Below are 16,617 nucleotides of genomic sequence, written 5' to 3'. Positions count from 1 at the left end.
CAGGAACAATGGACAACTGGCACTGACTAAAGGGTGAAGCAAGATTAAATAGCCCAGTCAAAATTGCACAAAGTGAACACACCTGATCTGCGATTCAGAGACAGCAGCGCTACCACTTACAACCACCGGAGGAAGCCCAAGAGCAGAATTCACAACACAAACCTGCCCAAAATCTACTGGAAAACCAGCTCCTGGAAGAGTCAGCAGATCTCCCGAACACTGCCAAAGCTGCTTGAAATCTACTGGAAAACCAGCTTCTGGAAGAGTCAGCAGATCTCCTGAACACTGCCAAACCCTGCCTGAAATCTACTTGAAAACCAGCTCCTGGGCAAATCTCCTGGACACTGCTGAACCAACCTTAATTCTACCAGAAAACCAGCTCCTGAAATATACAGCCGATCTCCTGGCCACTGCTGACCCTAAAATGTTTCTCCAAAAGATCTGGATCTTAGTACATGACCATTGGATATGCCATAGCCGACCCTTGTATCCAAAAGGTCTCTAAGGGTAGGATCATATGACCCTTTTTGCCACATCTGAGCAAAACGGTTCAATTATTCTGATCAAAGTAGCATCAGTTTTTCTTGGACATGGAGAGAAAAAAAAAGTATCTCCACCTTCTCCATTCTGTAAGTCCTTGACCTTGTCATTATTTTCACCAACCTATAGACTTGTCCGAGGAAAAAATCGGATATGTGCACAGCCCAATAGAATATCATAGGTACAAGAGTTATCAGTGAAAACTATGGATAGCACGGCGTTAGGGGTTGGCAGACCAGGCAGCTGCCTGGGGCCCCCGCTCCCCCAGCTAGCGGCAACTCACGCAGCCGCTATGGGACCTCTGTGAGGCAGGGGGGCCTGCCTGCCGCCAGCACCGACACTGTGGGTGCTCGTGCAGCGCCCCCACTGCCGCAGGGCCGAGGGGTACCCGGTACCGGGCCTCTGAGTCTCTGCTCTGGGGTTGTCACGGTGGCTAGGCCCCGGTCCGTGACCCTGCCGAGGGGCGCACAGTAAAATGATAGATGTGGATAGTGGTGTTGCGGTGCAGTGTAGGTTGTAGTAAATAACGAGGACACCAGGTTGCAGTCTCTTTACCTCTTTACTGAAGATCTCTGGGTCCTCAGTCCGGAATCCAGATAACCAGGCTGCGCAAGTCCGGCCGGTCCAATGGCACTTCCAGAGTTCTCTTAACAGGTGGAAATCTGTGCCTTCCTTCTAGCGCTAGGTGTTGCGGTCCTTCCCTGCTGTGCTTACGGAAAGTCCCCACAACTGTTGTGTCCGTTTCTTAAGTTCCCTCACAACTCGATTAGATGATGTTCTGCTAATCCTCCGTCCCTCCCTGATGTTACGGTTAGGACGGCACCCGTATGACGGGTAGGCTCGGAGCTCTTCCGGGACCCTAGAGTCGCCCCTCTCCACAAGTTGCCCCCCAAGACTGCATAGGTGATGTAGGTGAGACAGCCCGCCTTAGACTGACTGTCCTGCCGTTGGTTTAGAGTATTGCCTGAAGCTGAATATTGTAATACTCCCTCGGCGTTCCGGCCGCTGGTTGTGCGCCTCAGTAGGATGTTGCCTCGGTCTCACAGCACGACTCCTACTGGTATTCTCATTCTTGCTTCGATCTCGTTTCTCACTCAGCACAATCCATCTCGCTTCCAATCCCTCCTTGGGCACCGCCGCTATACTGAGCAGGCACGGTCCCGTTACGTTCGCTCAAGTTGCCTGGCCTCTGTCAGGATCCCACCCCTGACAGGGACCCTACTGAATCTTCTCCCACAACACCCTCTGCCACAAGGTGTTGCCTGGTTCCAACCCAGTCAGCTTTCTGTTCTAACTTCCTGCCTGACCCCCAGTTTTACCAGTATGTGAGGAGTGGCCTAATGAATAGAACCCTTAGCTCCCCCTGGAGGCCCGACGATGAAATGTATTGGTGTGTGTGATACCTGGTCAGATGAACTCCTTCAGTGCCATCAGACGTACCATAGCTCCCCTTAGTGGCGGAGCCATAGTACTGCAACGACCAGGACTCTGGGGCGCTGCACTCCCCCCCGGTTAAATCCAGTACTCCGGGACTGGGAAGAAAACAACAATACAGATTAGCAAAAAGACATACAATTTTGAAAATGCAATAACAATAAGTAAGCTTGAACAGAGCTTCCCTTTATGGGAGGTGAGGACACTTGAACGTTACAAACATGGTTAAACATTATAAATTACAGGCTATAAATAACTCCTGTTACCCAACCGGGTATTCTACTTAGTGCAAACTTTTGAATAATAAGTTAACATTGCCTTTAAGGACGTACACTTCCTATCCACTAAAGACTTATGCTGAACATTATAATATTAATTAACTCTTTCTCTTTCATTCTCCTTCGTTAAATCTGCAGGACCGCCTGTCCTAACTGCTCCAGGCCTACTGCCTCTCCTTTCTTTACAGGACGCCCCTTTCAGCCCGGGCCTACTGCCTTTTCAACTACTATACACAGTATAGAACATAACATTTGCTTTCAATTTAAGGTCACTGAGCCATCCCTACATGGCTCCTAGGAGGACTCGCTGACTAACCCCGTACGGGTTCACTCTCTGTCCTCATTCTTCTATCAACATTATCAATCATTTCTTACAATCAACTAATTGAATACATATAACTTTTACATGTAGGCATCATCATCACTTTCTTTTTGTCAAGACATTATTGCTATCTATCAGTCTTAAAGCAATACCATTCTTTTAAGTGCAACAAGTGAACATCCCCTTTAAGAGGGGACCAAGTCTTTATGAGGTAGCACATCTTCTCAAGCTACCAGTCCGTACACAATAAAGGCTCCGGTGCGGTATCTTCACAAAGAGTCTCTCTTTAAGTAAAACCAGTAGGGAGCACCTTTAAGAAGGTGCAAACTATTTACAAGCAGTTTGTATCATGCACTGTTCATGATTGCGGCAGTTCTTTATAACAAAGAAGAAAATAGAGAACAACCAAAAACAATAGGGATCCCGGGTCAACAAAGGGATCCCTTTAAAAAGTTAACCCTGAACGGGTTTAGCAGCAACGGAGCAGAACAGTAACTATTTACATTTATTAAAGCATCCCTGTTTACTTAGTCTTGTAGTGTAGGGGGTGGTCTCCTTCCAGGCCTCACCCGGCCAACGGGTCGCCTTGGTGTGGCAAGGGCCGGTCCTGGCTCCAGCAGCGACAGGATCCCTCGCCGGGATGCCCTCCTAGCTTGTGGGCGAGCGCGACCCAGAGGCACGCGGTGGACCCGGTCCTCCTGAGGTTCCGCGGGGACGGGCTCCGGCATCTTCCCTACAGAAGGCTCATCCTCCGGCGTTCCAGTAGCAGCCTGTAGGGCGATGCACCGCTGGACACCCCGAGCTATCCAGCCTGTTCCACCCGCTTCCCTCTTCCACCGGGTGTAGGTCACGGCATCGCCAGGCTCCAGGTCGGCGTCATACCTTCCTCCACAGGGCTCGACTTCCTCACGGTCAACGCGGACCTGCAGTGGCTCCCCGATCTCTTGGATAACTCCCTTCCCATGTCGGGAGTTAAAGGAGACCACCACACCCCAGTGGGACGGTGGGGTTTCTTCCACACTGGTTAGATCAACCTGGGCGGCAGGCTGAGGTCTGTCCCGCCAAGCTGCCATGAGGCGCCGCAGGATCCTCAGGCCCGATGCGCGCAGCTCACACTCTGCCGCGGCCTGGATGGAGGAGGCAGGGGACACTGGAGACAGGCGGCCCTCCGTAGGCTGGCCCAGCTGAGCGATCACACGGGCATCGGCTTCCAAGCGGTAGGCTATCCGCCGGGCCTCGGCTGCGGCCACGCACTCCTCGGACGGCGGCCGGGGAGGTCGGCCCATCGTTGGCTCTGCAAGGGTCAGCTCCTGCAGTGACGGCGTATCCTGGGCTGCATCGGGCTGTGCAGCCTCTCGCCGAGTCTGGTCATTCCCATGCGGTGCTCCCGGTGTCGCCATTTTCGCTTCTTCTCCAGTGTCCTCTTCCCGCGGTCTCTTTCGTGGGCGGCCCCGTCTCCATGGTCTCCATCCTCCAAACAAGATCAGGAGGCGGACCTCGGCTGTTGACGGACACGTCCTCAGGACACAGAAATATTTAGACTGGGCGGCCATTGTCTTTCGCGCTCTTCAGCTTGTCTACGCCCACTCCACGCCCCTCTTCTTCTCCTGCGCTCTCCTCAGCGCTGTAATGGCGGCGGATTTTGGCGGCAAGTGGCACAGCACAGTCTTTGCAATAAAGTACAGTCCAAGTATAATAAATCACAGTTCCAAGGCACACATGACCTGATTCTTCAGGCTTAAGTAGATCCTGTTCGTGACGCCAAATTTGCAGCGCCCCCACTGCCGCAGGGCCGAGGGGTACCCGGTACCGGGCCTCTGAGTCTCTGCTCTGGGGTTGTCACGGTGGCTAGGCCCCGGTCCGTGACCCTGCCGAGGGGCGCACAGTAAAATGATAGATGTGGATAGTGGTGTTGCGGTGCAGTGTAGGTTGTAGTAAATAACGAGGACACCAGGTTGCAGTCTCTTTACCTCTTTACTGAACATCTCTGGGTCCTCAGTCCGGAATCCAGATAACCAGGCTGCGCAAGTCCGGCCGGTCCAATGGCACTTCCAGAGTTCTCTTAACAGGTGGAAATCTGTGCCTTCCTTCTAGCGCTAGGTGTTGCAGTCCTTCCCTGCTGTGCTTACGGAAAGTCCCCACAACTGTTGTGTCCGTTTCTTAAGTTCCCTCACAACTCGATTAGATGATGTTCTGCTAATCCTCCGTCCCTCCCTGATGTTACGGTTAGGACGGCACCCGTATGACGGGTAGGCTCGGAGCTCTTCCGGGACCCTAGAGTCGCCCCTCTCCACAAGTTGCCCCCCAAGACTGCATAGGTGATGTAGGTGAGACAGCCCGCCTTAGACTGACTGTCCTGCCGTTGGTTTAGAGTATTGCCTGAAGCTGAATATTGTAATACTCCCTCGGCGTTCCGGCCGCCGGTTGTGCGCCTCAGTAGGATGTTGCCTCGGTCTCACAGCACGACTCCTACTGGTATTCTCCTTCTTGCTTCGATCTCGTTTCTCACTCAGCACAATCCATCTCGCTTCCAATCCCTCCTTGGGCACCGCCGCTATACTGAGCAGGCACGGTCCCGTTACGTTCGCTCAAGTTGCCAGGCCTCTGTCAGGATCCCACCCCTGACAGGGACCCTACTGAATCTTCTCCCACAACACCCTCTGCCACAAGGTGTTGCCTGGTTCCAACCCAGTCAGCTTTCTGTTCTAACTTCCTGCCTGACCCCCAGTTTTACCAGTATGTGAGGAGTGGCCTAATGAATAGAACCCTTAGCTCCCCCTGGAGGCCCGATGGTGAAATGTATTGGTGTCTGTGATACCTGGTCAGATGAACTCCTTCAGTGCCATCAGACGTACCATAGCTCCCCTTAGTGGCGGAGCCATAGTACTGCAACGACCAGGACTCTGGGGCGCTGCACTCGTCATCGTGCACTCACTGTGTGCCAGGCAGTGTGGCGGCAGCCGCCGACACAGGAGCAGGGAGCAGTGAGGGCACGAGGAGAGGTGAGGAGCTTGTGCTTTGTTTTTTTTTTACTGGACTGTGGGGCCATTCTCGGGAGGGGAGAGGAGGGGATGGAAGGAGGGATGTGGGCTGTGCTGTACACTACTGTGTGGCAGTGCTGTACACTACTGTGTGGGCAGTGCTGTATACTACTGTGTGGGCTATGCTGTATACTACTGTGTGGGCTGTGCTGTATACTACTGTCTGGGCAGTGCTGAATACTACTGTGTGGGCAGTGCTGTATACTACTGTATGGGCAGTGCTGTATACTACTGTGTGGGCTGTGCTGTATACTACTGTGTGGGCAGTGCTGTAAACTACTGTGTGGGCAATGCTGTATACTACTGTGTGGGCAGTGCTGTATACTACTGTGTGGGCAGAGCTGTATACTACTGTGTGGGCTGTGCTGTATACTACTGTGTGGGCTGTGCTGTATACTACTGTGTGGGCAGTGCTTTATACTACAGTGTGGGCTGCTCTATATACTACTGTGTGGGCTGTGCTACATACTAGGTGGCTGTGCTATATATTACTATGTGGGCTGTGCTATATACTATGTGACTGTGCTATATGCTACTATGTGGGCTGTGCTATATACTATGGGGGTATATTATATTCTATGGGGAGGCTGTGTTATATACTATGGGGGGCTGCATTATATTCTGTGAGGGGGCTTTATTAGATTTTATGAGGGATGATTGCATCATACTCATTTATGGGGCTACATTATATTATATGGGGAGGTGGGCTGTATTATATCCTGTTCGGGGCTACATTATATTCTATGGGGGGCTGTATTATATTTATATTCTATGAGGGGTGATTGCATTATACTCTATGAGGGGGCTACATTATACTATATGGGGGGCTGCATTATATTCTATGGGGAGGTTACATTATACTCTGTGGTGGGGTTACATTATACTCTGTGGGGGCTTACACTATACTCTGTGGGGTGGCTGCATTATACTCTGTGGGGTGGCTGCATTATACTCTGTGGGGTGGTAGCTGCATTATACTATATGTGGGCTGAATTATACTGTATCAAGGACTATGGGGAATACGTTATACTATATAAAGAACTATGGGGTGCATTATACTATGGGAAGTGAATTGTACTACATGGATGACTATGGCGGTGCATTATACTATATGGAGCACTGCGAGGAGTGTATTATGCTATATGGAGGACTGAGGAGTATATTTTAATATATGGATGACTATGAGGACTGTATTATACTATATTGAGGACTATGGGGAGTGTATAATACTATATGGAGGACTGAAGAGTATATTATACTATATGGAGGACTATGGGGCACATTATATTATATGGAGGACTATGGGGTGTGCATTTTACAATATGGAGGAATGTGGTGCACATTATAATATATGGAGGAGTATGGGGTGTATTATACTAAACAAGCAAAATGCTGCATATTCATTGGGTGATTGGATTGTTTATGCTGGAATAAAAATCCTTGTTCTCAGCAGGACATCGCCGGTGTAAACTGTAGATGTGCTGCAGATAACATGATACAGTTTGGTGATCTGTTAGTGATCTATTAGTGATGGTTCTGTCCCCATCATTCTTTCTCAGACGGTGGAAAGAGGCCGGGAAACAAGCGTCCAACAACTTCAGTATTGTTGATCACACTCGTTTAGCGGCCTGAGATCAGCGCATGTAAATACAACCGAAATGCTTCTGTGTGATGTGCAATATGTTAGCATTTGGGGCCCCATTTTAAACTTTGCCTAGGGCCCCACTTTGCCTAAAACCGGCCCTGGTCGTGTGCACGAGCCCTAACAAAGATTAGGGCATCCTGGGAAAATATTTTGCATATCTGTGGTGTGTTCATCTATGTTTTCATAGCTTCTTCATAAATGGGAGGCACACTTATAGTTTTTCTCTCTAAATCTGGCTGCCGTATGCCAGGTGCTTTCCATGAAGGACTTTCCCAGGTCCGATTCCCAGGAGAGATTGTGAGAATGTTTGTGCGCTCACTATATTTTTTGCATATAATGTAATATTGCTTATCAGCCTTGTGATTTTGAGCTTTTTAGACAGGAGCTGGAATTCAATTTACGGTATCTTTATTTATCTATCTATATATATACACACAGAAAAAAATATTTTAGAAAAAAAACTATATATATATATATGTAAATATAGACACTTGTATATATATATATATATATATATATATATATATATATATATATATATATATATATATATATATATATATTCCTAATCCATTATTGTGTTGAGTAGTTTTTTGGTGCTATTTCTGTGCGTGATTAAAGGGGCAGCCATATTGCTTGAGCTGCTGTTAGCATTTCAGAGGCTTACAGAAGTCACATAGACCATAGGAAATAATAGTCTGATCATGGTCATTGACTTCCATGGGAGTTTTCCAGGTATGTTCTTTGAACTGTGCAGGAAGGTGGTGGAGGTGAGCTGTGTTCTTTGTCTATTGTTAATGATAGCTCCGCTGTTTCACTATAATCTTACTTGTGATCATAATGAGATGACTTCTGAGAATCATATATCATATATATCATATCATATATATCATATCATATATCATATCATATGCCATCATATTGTGAGGTTTAATTGTCAGTGTGAAAACTGCAACATTTCAGGATATTTTAATTATTTTTCATTTTTTATATATATTTAACATAAAATTTAGATTCGAACAATCGACCATTTTCTGACAACCCATTCCCTTGTAAATGAGCGATTCAAGCAAATATGTAAGGAAATGTTTTGGGAGGTGCCAAGTATGTGAGAAAGAAAACTGCAAAACTCTCTCTCATTCTCTTATTTTTAAAGGGAATCTGTCAACAGGTTATTGTCATCTAATCTGAGATCAGCATAATGTAGTGACGGAGACCCTGATTCCAGCAATGTGTAACTTACTGGGCTGTTGGTTGTGGTTTTAATGAAATCACATTTTTAGCAGTAGATTATCACTGAAGGACTACTATACCTGCCAAGTAGTCCAGGTTTGCCAGGCAGTCCTCCATATTACTGAACTCTGTATAACCCCACCAATTGGCTGCTTTCTGCCTATGCACAGTGTACAGAGAAAGCTGGGAATCAGTGTAGTGGGCGGGGTTATACAGAGTTCAGCATTCAGAGAAGTACCGGTATGTGATCTGCAGCAAAGAAAACTGTGATTTTATCAAAACGGCAGCAAGCAGCCCAGTAAAAGACAAGTCACGAGAATCAAGGTCTCTGTCCCTACATCATGCTGCACGCAAGGACTCATTTTTTTCATTCTAGACATCCTAAAACAACTGAAATATTTGAAAAAATCCACAGAGTAATAATGTAATCAAAACTAAGTGTTAAGGTAGCATAAAATAAGAGTGGGATTGTGGTCACACTTCATTTTGTTATGACTATACACATTTACAAGAAGTCAGGGGCTATCGTGACCAGGTAAAATAAGAAAGTAAAAGTAAAAGCTAGAAGTGATGCTCTCTAATTCTACAAATGTATCAGCAAGTAAATGACATTTTACTGGAAATGTAATATCTGTAAAATCTATATTTAACCCCTTTCCATCTGAATGATTTGTATGTCATATTTATTTAGCTGGAATCAAATCTCGTGGAAATTGTTGTGGGCGTATGCATGTGCAAACCATGACCAGTGAGATTCGGTAACCACTTACAGAAACGTAAAGGGGTTGGCCATGGTCTTTATATTTTAACAAATGTGTTGTGGACATGATTTTGTGGCTCTAACGAATATATAGGTAATGCAGGTTCGCCAATGCACTCGTTAAAGGGGCTCTGTACTAATTACCTAGTCAAAGTTTTTGATCAAAAATAGCATAAAAGCCATCCCACCGGCGACAAGGTGACTCTGATCAGGACAGGTCCTACGCTGTCTAATGTAAAAAACCTTACCATGTGTCAGAGTTGACCTCAGTGTGTGAATAAGGGCAGACAAAAGGATGGTATACATGCAGCACATCACATAAACACATGTTCACATTGGACGTAAAGCATATTTATTTTTGCTCCCTGGGATATACTTATTTTTGGCTACAAAAAAAAGTGCAAAAAAACAGGATTAAAATTGCCCAGAATGATCAAATGATCAAAGCCTCAGAGCAGTTCTATGGAAAAAAGTAAAATATCAGGCAGTGTGACACAGTAACAGGACCTGTGCGGACTGTGTAGAATACATCAATGACCATATCACCATGTCATCATTGTCAGCTGCATGTGATAAAAAGAAAGCCACAGAATGACGTTTCAACATAATTATCTGTTCCTGGAAGAGACGCTCAACCTTCTTCCGTGAAGTTCACACTGACTAGATTTAGTGCAGCTCATTTTTCATTCTTGTCATTTTCACAAGCTTTGTTTTACTATACCTGGAATTTTGACCCTTCTGGCTGTCAGTAATCACCGTAACCTGAAATCAATAGATACAACTTTATTGTCAATGTAATAAAGTATAAAAATCAAAGGTAAAAAATTAACACTACTATTAACTGAGTCTTCCTAGATCTATCTATAGTATTTCAGTGAGTACATCCCTTTTTTGTAAATATTTGATTATATCTTTTCATGGGACAACTCTGAAGATATAACACTTGGATACCATGTAATCAGTGTACAGCTTGTATAACAATGTAAATTTGGCGCGCCCTCTAAAAAAAACCTCAACACACAGCCCCTTAAATGTCTAAACCACTGGTATCCAATGTGAGTACACCCCTAAGTGAAAATGGCCAAATTGTGCCCAATTAGTCATTTTCCCTCCCAGGTGAAAGTGCCGATCTACTGAGTGTGCCGATCTACCACAACATGTACTAATGATGATGCTGGTGTTGTATTTACTTACTGACTGTGGTTCTTGTGATGTATTTATGTACTGATGGAGGTTCTGGTAATGCATTAATGTACCAATGATGGTTCTGGGGAAGCATTTATCTACTGATGGTGGTCCTCTGCCGTTTCATGTACTGATGGTGATTCTGATGCCATATGCATGTACTGATTATGAGCTAGTTATTTACTGATATTGGTTCTGGTGTCGTATTTATGTACTAGTGATGACTCTGGTGTTTTACTAATTTATTGATGATGATTTTTGTTTCATTTTGATGATGGTTCTGGTTATGAATAAGTTGCCAGAACAATTATCACTACATGAAAACATTATAAGAACCACCAGCTTTACATGAATACGTCACCAGAACCACCATCAGTACAGGAATATGGCACCAGAACCACCATCATTTTTGTTGCAAATTGAATTTATTGCATGATGGACAAAAAAACCATCATATGTATTCCTTTATCTATAATGGAGCCTGTTTAGTTTCCACTAGGATATTCGTGAAATGCTGGAGACCGTAATTAAAACCAAACAACCCCCATTATAGTTAAGCTATATTAGTTTCCATGACTGTCCTTGGATCTGACATTTAAAATATAGGATGTCAGGATAAATATAGCTATTTGTCTCTCATATTGTGTAAATGGTTCAAATGAATGATTCCATTTCTGTCTTTGAAAACTTACTCTCTGTTGAACCTCACCCGTAAAGTACATCACTTTTTTTTACTTTTGCTGGTATTTTTCGGTGGAAAAGTTAACAATTCTAATGAAAGTAGCTATCAGAGCTTGTTACTTAACCCACTAAAAGCACATCAGAGGAGAGAGAAATGGGGTCCCCCAGGGCCCCATCTATACCTCCGTTGTCCCAGGAAGAAAATGGCGGGCAAATGTGCAATGCGCCCGCAGAGATCTGCTGGCCGACAGCTGGCAACAATAGAAAGTTTTTCCTATTGGTTAATTTTGATCACTGTGATAGACCCTATCACAGTGATCAAAATAAAAAGATAGTAAATCAAGCCCCCCTTTATCTCCCCCTTAGGCTAGTTCCACATTTGCGTTTAAAAACGCAGCGTTTAAAACGCAAATGCAGGTGGTGAAAAAACTCATGTAAACGCGTGCAAACGCTGCGTTTTTTAGACGCATGCGTTTTCTCATGCTGTAAAAAAACGTGGCGTTTTGACGCGTTTACATGCGTTTTTTCCTGCGTTTGCGTTTTTGAAACGCATGCTCAGAAGTGTGTGACAGCTGCCAATCATCAAAATCATCTAGAAAACCCACTATAAATAGAAATAGCTAGGGTTGGGGTTAGGGTTAGGGTTAGGGGTAGGGTTAGGGTTAGGGTTAGGATCCCTAGGGTTAGGGTTAGGGGTAGGGTTAGGGTTTGGATCCCTTTATCACCTTGATGGTGGGGGGTGGCTTATCAGTGTGTATTCTTGTTTTTTTCTATTGAAACGCATGCATTTAAAACGCAACCAAATGCATGTGCTTAAAAACGCATGCGTTTACATAGACAGCAATACGTTTTTTTGCCGCAAAAAAACGCATGCATTCTTTTGCGGCAAAAAAACGCCTCTAGAAATTACTACATGTTGCATTTCTGCAACAAAACGCAAGCATAGAAACGACGCATGCGTCGTCAAATGCGGCAAAACGCATACAAAAAAACGCATGTGGCAAAAAACGCAAATGTGAAACCAGCCTTAGATAGGTAAAAATAATAAAATAAAAAATTTATTTATTTCTATTTTTCTATTAGGGTTAGGATTGGGCTAGGGTTAGGGTTGGGCGAGAGCTAGGGTTAGGGTTTGGCTAGGGTTAGGGTTGGATTAGGGTTAGTGTTGGACTAGGGTTAGGGTTGGGCTAGGGTTAAGATTGGGCTAGGGTTAGGGTTGTGGCTAGGGTTAGGGTCGGGGCTAGGGTTAGGGTTGGGCTAGGGTTAGGGTTGGGGCTAGGGTTGTGGTAAGGGTTGGGATTACGGTTGAGGTTGAGATTAGGGTTAGGGGTGTGTTGGGGTTAGGGTTGTAGTTAGGGTTATGGTTAGGGTTGTGATAAGGGTTAGGGGTGTGTTGGGGTCAGGGTTGGAGATAGAATTGAGGGGTTTCCACTGTTTAGGTACATGAGGGGGTCTCCAAACACGACATGGCGCCGCCATTGATTCCAGCCAATTTTGCTTTCAAAAAGTCAAATGGTGCTCTCTCCCTTCTGAGCCCTGCCATGCACCCAAACAGTGGCTTTTCCCCACATACGGGGTATCGACATACTCAGGAGAAATTGCACAACAAATTTTGTGGTTCATTTTCTCCTGATACCCTTGTAAAAAAAAAAATGTGTTTTCAAAGTAAATTTTTTTTGAAAAAAGGAAAATGTTAATTTTTTCCTTCCACATTGCTTTAGTTCTCGTGAAGCACCTGAAGGGTTAATAAACTTCTTGAATGTGGTTTTGCACACCTTGAGAGGTGCAGTTTTTAGAATGGTGTCACTTTTGGGTATTTTCTGTTATATTGAACCCCAAACTCACTTCAAATATGAGGTGGTCCGAAAAAAATGGTTTTGTAAATTGTGTTGGAAAAATAAGAAATCGCTGGTGAACTTTTAACCCTTATAACATCCTAACAACAACAAAAAAAAGTTTCCAAAATTGTGCTGATGTAAAGTAGACATGTGGGAAATGTTATTTATTAAATATTTTGTGTTACATCACTCTCTGATTTAAGGGTACAAAAAATTAACATTCAGAAAATTGCAAAATTTTCTACATTTTTGCCAAATTTCCATTTTTTCATACATAAACGCAAATTATATCAAAGAAATTTTACCATTATCATGAAGTACAATATGTCACAAAAAACAATCTCAGAATCAGTTGGATATGTTGAAGTGTTCCAGAGTTATTAGCTCATAAAGTGACAGTGGTCAGAATTGTAAAAATTGGCCTGTCATTAAGTACCAAATTGGCTCTGTCACGAAGTGGTTAAGGAACGACAAAAAAGAAAACATAATCAGCACTGCAAAGACATAACACTGAAGGAGAAGAGGCCATATTCCAATATGACAAAATAAATGAAGGGGTGTAAACGAAAAAAAGAGGTTTAAACTCCTGATATAAATATATGCTAGAGCCAAGAGTTTGATATGAGTACATATATGGGGACTATGGGGAGTGCCGCCTCCTACCTGAATGCATCCGCTTCTCTGCTTTTGATCAGTTGGCCTGGAATGAAGGCACATGTGCGTCACGCCGCTACGATGACATTGCACTAGGATGGCTAATCAAAGGAACAGCCGCTGAGGCCGTCAGGTGAGAGGTGTTCCTCAGGGCTCCCCATACAGTGACTGTAGATTACCGATGAGGCCAATGGACCAGGTCATCCGAATCAATTTGAACCAGCTCTACTTATGACGTATGCAAGAATATGCCACGTAGGTCTCCCATAGTCATACACACATTCTAACATGTACCAACTAATTGGTCATCATCAAAAAATGATTGCATACCTTTGGTTATTCAAGTCTAGAAGAAACATGAATACAAATTCTCACTAGTGTGTACGTGGCCAAAGACCAGGTTCAGCCGCACATATTTCACAGTCTATATATGGACCGCCCTGCGCGGACTGACCGCAGGTCTCCAGACCTGAACTTACAGCCTCATAGGCACATAGGAGTCTGTGAATTTTGGTCAAGAGACCCCCAGTCAGTCCAGGTATTGTTGAATGTATGCAGACCATGATATACGTGAGTCTGAACCCCGCCTAAATCTGTATTACTTGTCACTAATCACCACTCAGATTGATTTCACAATAGATTTGATAGCAGTATAATCACGTGCGATAGGAGATCCTGTCAGTAATGACACATCGTTGTGAGTAACTCTTTAAGAATGGATTTACATAAGAAACGTGTACAAGGTAGATAGAACATAGCATGAATGAATGACTGAATGAATGAATATGAGGATACGTTAAGGTGTGTTCAGCAGAGCAAACACTGGCTGTAGAGCGTGAATCAGATACTACACAAAGAGAAAGTCATATCCTTGGGTAGCAAAGTTGGTTTTACAATCGTCACCTCCTCACTGTTTATCATAACTCAGTAAATCAAGCTGACTTATGATAAGAGGTGTACATAGAAATCATGGGGCCCCATAGCAGAAGATCTAATTGCTCCCCACCCAAAAAAAAATACAAACAAATAATTGCTGGCGTCACAGTAGAGCACATCTCATAACTTTCCAGGCTTTACATATCCAAGAAGTATCATTTCTCCTTGCGGAAATTGGCATGCTAAGCATGTCGTGATGTGGAGACTTAAAGCCGCAATGCTCCTATGGGAAATTTGCTTAATTATGCAAATTGTCTCTTCAGAGAGGAAGAGAGCTAGAACTCTAGTGCCACCTATTGGAAGTAGCAATCCTACAAGTCAGTGTCGACCCTTTAACGAGCCTTGTCATATGACTTAGGATAATAGCCCAACCAGAATCTGAATTTGCAGACACTGTGTTTTGGGGTACTGCCCCTCATCAGTGCAAAGTGGAGATCTGGTTTGGCTGAGTGAGAGGCGTCCGACCGATATCCAAGAATTATCCTTTCTCCTTGAGGAGATTGACATGCTAATCATTCCAAGATGAGGAGACTTAAAGCCGCAATACTCCTCTGGGATATATGCTAATTATGCAAATTGTCTCTTCAGAGAGGAACAGATCTAGAACTCTAGTTTACATAGAAATTTTCCTTCTGCTGGAGTCCTACATTCCTCTTTCATTGCCCCCATAAAGTATGATGCCAACAAAAGTGCCCCCCAAACACAGTATGATAGCCTCATGGTGAATTCCTCCACATTAGCCTCCACATGCACAGTATAATGACCCTACTGTACCCCACCTCAACTCCTAAGGCAAAGTATGGTGACCCCCAACACAGTATGATCCCCCCATCTGTGATGCCCACAAAGCCCTCAGTGCAGTATAATGAGCCTACATACAGTATAATGGCTTGCACAAGCCCTCCAAACAGTATAATTGTGTGGACACAAACCTTCATACTGTATAATTGCTTGCATACAGTATAATGCCCCTCACATAGCCCTTCAAATATTATAATGGCCCCACATAGCCTTCCATATAGTATAATAGGCCCCATATAGTCTCCATATAGTATAATGCACTTCCATAATCCTTGATATAGTATAATGCACTCCCCATGGTTCTCCATAGAATATAATGCACCCCCATGGTTCTCCATGCAATATAATGCACCCCCATGGGCCTCCATACAATACGATACGCCCCCATGGCCCTCCATGCAATATAATGCACTTCCCATGGCCGCCCATACTCTATTATGGCTACCAGTAATTGATTTTAAGAAAAATAAATACAATACTCACCTCATACTCTTCGCCTCAATTTCCTGAGCGTGTGGTGTGAAGAGCAGCACATCTCAGAACAGTGGGAGTGATGATGTCATTACAGCACAAAATCCTGCAGGGCACGCAAGGCCCCCCCCGCTCACGCCAGCACAAGTCCAGGCCCGTTTGAAGTTTGTCAATGACCATTTGGATGATCCAGAGGAGGCATGGGAGAAGGTCTTGTGGTTAGATGGGCCCAAAATAGAACTTTTTGGTATCAACTCCACTCGCTGTGTTTGGAGGAAGAAGGATGAGTACAACCCCAAGAACACCATCCCAACCAGGAAGCGTGGTGGGGCAACATCAAGCTTTGGTGGTGCTTTTCTGCAAAGGGGGCAGAACGACTGTACTGTATTGAAGGGAGGATGGATGGGGTCATGTATCACAAGATTTTGGCTAATAACCTCCTTCCCACTGAAGATGGGTCATGGCTGGGTCTTCCAGTATGACAATGACCTGAAACACACAGGCAACGCAACTGAGGATTGGCTTTGTGTAAGTGTTAATCAGAGTTTACTTAATTGTTGGAGATTTGTGATGTAATATACGACCTTTATTTTTTTCAGCAGTTTACTAACAGACTTTCTAAGGGCTAATCATTTGTAGCAGATACAATCTTCATTTTGCCTAGGGAGGGAGGGAGAGTCACAGAAGCAGGAAGAGTGACAGAATCCAGTCTGTAGACAGGGATTAGGCCTGTGTAGTCTGTTGGCAAATATATAGATGCAGTTTTTTTGTGAGGGTTGAATATATTTGGATCCATCA

The sequence above is a fragment of the Ranitomeya variabilis genome, chromosome 7 (assembly GCF_051348905.1).
Source record: "Ranitomeya variabilis isolate aRanVar5 chromosome 7, aRanVar5.hap1, whole genome shotgun sequence".
Taxonomy (NCBI): domain Eukaryota; kingdom Metazoa; phylum Chordata; class Amphibia; order Anura; family Dendrobatidae; genus Ranitomeya; species Ranitomeya variabilis.
The sequence above is the reverse complement of the archived record's forward strand: the minus strand, read 5'-3'. Positions refer to the sequence as shown.